Genomic DNA, 5,047 nt, shown 5'->3' with positions numbered 1-5,047 from the left:
ATTGCGTTTCAGATTGTTAAAATAGGGCCCTATAGGTGTTTGTGTTGGTCTCTCTTTTGCCTCCCACACAACAATAGTGGAACTGCACACCCATTAATGTGACTGAGAGGATGATAAAAAAATAGGTTTTAAATGATCATCTTCAAGTGCTGAAAATGGCAAGTGCCATCATATCAAGGTAAATTGATAAAATGCATATGCTGGGATATTCTGGACTTGTGAAGAGTCAGAAGAACATCAACATTTCCGTTCTTGTGTCAGATAACTACTAGCTGGCAATAGTGCAAGTGGCATCCAAAATATATAGTTTCATTTGGAAAGGACGAGCAAGTAAGAAGAACTGTCTTAATAAGAAAATCACCCACAGATAGAATTTTAAATAATTTTTCACAACGGACAAAACAATTAAAGAATGTCTTCAATTGCTGGCTACAAAGAAATGTAACTATCTATGGTCGTGTTTTGATATCTAAAGCTGAAGGTAGTTCTAGGATTGCATACCCAGTTTTGTACTTATATGTAAATCAATCGACTCTATCAACATACTGTTTAAAGTCGTTTCGACTCTAATAAGAAATACTTTGTAGGGAGGTGTGAATGCTTTGGACTTCAGTACTCTCGATCAGGTTTTCAAGATCGGTTGGATTAAACGCTGCTGGAATGCTGATCCTAATTCGTTATGGTTTTACATTCCTAAATTCATCTTTGAAAAATGTGGGAGGTTACATTTTTTATTGTCCTGCGATTTCAAATGCAACAAACTTCAGGTCAAGCTTGCTAATTTTCATAAGCAAGCCTTGGAAGCCTGTAAGCTTGCCTTTTGCCACATTTCTTTCCCCTCATAGGAGAATTATATTCAGAATCAGAATGTGCTGCATGGAAAAAAAATCTATCTTTATTAAGAATTGGGTTGACAAAGGTGTAATTTTTGTTCTGGATGGCAGCTTTTATTCCTATACTGAATTTACTGCCATTTTTGGAGTGGATTCTTCACCTAAACTTTTGCATATGGTCATACAGTTACAGAGTATCAGTCTGTGAAGTGCCCCAGTTATCCATTGGAGGTCAAATGTAACAATTTTTGGATTAGAAGAACCCTTATTAGGAAAACCAGCTGTCATCCCAAAGCTATTTTCAAATGGAAATTAAATGATCCTTCTTTTCCTATTAATGGGCCATAAGTTTCAGATACCTAACAAGTTTAAAGAACTTCACTATAAATTTCTACATAATTACTATCCCGGTAACTCAGTTCTTTCTAAGTTTAAGTTAGACATCTCTTCAAAGTGCTCATTCTGTAACTCTAATCTTGAAACAATACCACATTTGTTTTTTGAATGTTATTATGCAAAGGAGCTCTGGAAAGAATTAGCCTGGCTTATTTTCTCTGCTTACAACAACCTTTTTATTTTTGAAATAATTAATGTACTGTACTGTCTTTGATTGGGACTCCGGGTCAAAAGAGATGGACGACAGATTAAAACTGCTAACTCTATGTGGCCAGTTTCCTCTCCATAAATGTAAAGTCACTGATTCTAAGCCCAATTTTAGGCTTTTCTGTGTTGATTTAAAGTTATTCTATTCTATCAGTTAACTAGCTTGGAAATACAGACCCAAATCTGAAAGATTAAGGGTCTGGCATCGAGTAATGAAAGCATGCATGCATTTGAAAATCTCAATGCACGCAATTGGATAACACTATGACTAATCACTGTCGTGATTGCGCTGTCACTAGCGCTGTCGTCATCTGTTTAACTCACCTCTGGCCCGCCTATATCAGATACACAGATGTGATTGGTGCAGCTTGGCTACAAGGGCATAGTTAATGAGCATCATTACTCATGCTCATTGCTCTGTTGATTTAAAAAATGATGGTTTCATTATAAGTTACCTCCTGATTTCCTGAGCATGGCAATTGTTGTTGTTTTTTTGCATGTTATTTATTTCTATTTTACTTTTATTCATGCATTGTATGTTTAATTTCTATTGCTTTAAATGTTTTATGAAGTAATTTTAGTACACTATCTCTGTTTACTGTATCTTGTTTGAAAATGTACTTTATTGCATGCCTTGCTCTACCTTCCTCTGAAAAAGAAGAAAAGAAGAACTGCCTGAAACCATCATTTCCCCTTCACTCATAACACATAAAATAACGCTTACTTTGAACTAATATTAGTCAAAAATTAAATGAACATTCATTTTACAAATGCCAGTGGACTGAACGTAAATAAATCAAGTTGTGATAAAAATCTTTGAGAATTGTGTTGGTTTAGCTCATCTTATTTAAGTAAACTGAACAGAAGCAACAACAACAACAGCAACAACAATCTTTGCTGAAAAGGCAAAACGGTTTATGAGCTTTTGTCAGTATAGAAACCATAAACACAATTCTTCTGTCTATTTTATTTTATATGTGAATATATTATGCTTGATTACCCTTAATTGTCTTGCATGAAAAAACTCTTTGGTGGTAAACACAATTTTTCTCATCAATAGTTTATAGATACGACATTAGCTAAACATAATCTGCTTCCTTTTCAAAAGAGGAAATCCATTATAGTGACACACAGTTGATCAAAAGCAATGGCACTGTTTAATTCACCGCATGGCATGAAGCTCTTACAAATCTGGCACCTCCTGGCATGGGAGGCGTCATGTGGGCATCAGAGATGAATCCATAATTAATTTCATACAATGAACACGCGCAGCAGGAGAACACAAGACGTCAGATGAAAATCAGCAACACGTTTAAAAAGGCAGAAATACGTTCAACAACAGCAGTTGTGCACCTTTAAACAGAGAGTGTGCTGAAAGTTCAGTCTTGAGAAACATTTCTCCTTGTGGGTAAAGCGTCCTCTCACATTGCAATCGACTGAAACTAATCTCTGATGCTACTGTATATTGTCCATTACAGCACTCTAGGACTCTATTTTCACCTTTAAAGGTGCTGTATGTATTTGTTTTTTTTGGACTGGACTAAAGCATAAAAATACCATAATATGTTTGAAGAGATTTGGGAAACATGCTAAGTTCACATACTTGTTTCTCTGAAAAACAATGATACAGCCAGTTATTCTACTGGTGTCCTCAATCTGGCAACTCGCGTGTGTAGATTCTGAAGCGGAGCGGGGGATACGACTCTCTCCAATATTTAGGCTTTGAACTGCAGTACATATTTCAACGCTAGCTTTTAATGTTACATAGGCTACTGCATCTTTAAAGTATGTCCAATGTCCAAGTGACAATGTGCAGTTGTTGTATATTACTAGCTGAGCTGACTTTGACGTCATACACTGATTGGCCTGCACAGCGCTGCTTAAAGTCAAACACACCTAAAGACTTTTGTTGCTTGTTTTGTTCCTGCACTAATCAGTTTTTGAACAAATCTCTAATGACTCATAAAGACTTGTCGTGTGATATCTACACTATACCATTCAAAAGTTTGGGCTAAGTAAGATTTAAATAACTTAGATTTCATTTACTTTTATTTCAGGATGGCCTCATTAAACGGATCACAAGTAACAGTAAAGACATGAGTAATGTAAATATATAAAATAAATATATGGAATTCATAAATGTAAATTTATATATATATATATATATATATATATATATATATATATATATATATATATATATATATATATATACATATATATAAACATATAATCAAATAAATGTTGTTTTGTTACTTTCTTTGTATCAAATAATCATGAAAAAAATGATCTCTTTCCACAAAAATATAAATGTTCTCAAAATTGATAATAATCAGTGTTTCTTTAACATCAAATCAGATCATGTGACACTGAAGACTGGAATAATGATGCTGAAAATTCAGTTTTGATCACAGGAATAAATTTCATTTTAAAACATATTCAAATAAAACAGTTATTTGAAATTGTAATATTTGACAATATTACTTGTTTTTAAAGGTTTTGTTTTTGTTTTTTTGAATGGTAGTGAACCTCAAACAATACTATGGTACAATGATTCCTTTTTCTTTTTTTTTTTCTTTTCTTTTTTGGAGTGTATCATGTCCAAGCATGTTAATCATGCACAGCACACATTCAACCATCACAAATATCGAATGGATAAAAAGAGAAGGCACTATGAAGGAAATACAGTATAGCTAAGCTGACTGATTTCAGATCAAGCTGAAACGGCTGTAAGGAAATACATGATACATTAAAAAAAATTTTGAAATGCTACCGGTATATTCAGAGCATGATTTAGCATCAAACCACAAACTCATCCGACTGTCTATGCAGATTTGAGAAATAATCAATAAGGAGCTACTCACAGCATGAAGACTGCAGAGCTGTTCGACCTGAGCGTGTTTCCACTCGTCTCTGGAGTGCGTGTGGAAGCAGAAGCTCTTCAAATGAAGGACGCACTCACACCAACACAAATGAACACGCTGAAATATCTGTTGCGCAGCACCATAAGGCTCTTACACAAGGCCTATAGAGCGCACAGATTGCACACATTCCCATATGAGAGTGCGCAGTGCAGTGGGTGGGGCGCAGTGCATGTGTGTGTTGGGGGTAAAGTCGCCAGAAGCCAAACTACTTGTGGCCCCCAGGCACGCTTTGTGCCAGCGCTATTAGGGGAAGCCCGGCAGACGCCGCCACAATGGTGCGCCTGTGCCAGTGTCACCCCGGGCCTTTGTATGGGGGCCCCCGCTTCGCTTTACAGACCGCTAATGATGAAGCGAACACGGCCATCTGTGTGCAGGGGGTCTTTTCTGAGCGGACACAAATGAGGAGATAACACGAGAGAGACAGACAGATTAAGGAGGCAGTACAAAGCAAAGTTGGTGTGAGATGATTATACGGATCTTTGTTGAGTGCTTTCAATTGTTTTGGAAGCATTATGCAAATGACATGCAATTAAGGCGAGGATTGACTGAAGGAAATTAAATGGGATTTTTGTCATAAGGGGATTTCACAAACACTAACTCATATTTTAAAAGTGTAATTCAAATAAATTGAATGATTTCAGACTTTTTTCACATTGCTTGAACCATATGCCACATAATCATCAACGG

This window comes from Scardinius erythrophthalmus, assembly GCF_964197995.2.
Source record: "Scardinius erythrophthalmus genome assembly, chromosome: 15".
NCBI lineage: Eukaryota > Metazoa > Chordata > Actinopteri > Cypriniformes > Leuciscidae > Scardinius > Scardinius erythrophthalmus.
This window is presented reverse-complemented; position numbering follows the sequence as displayed.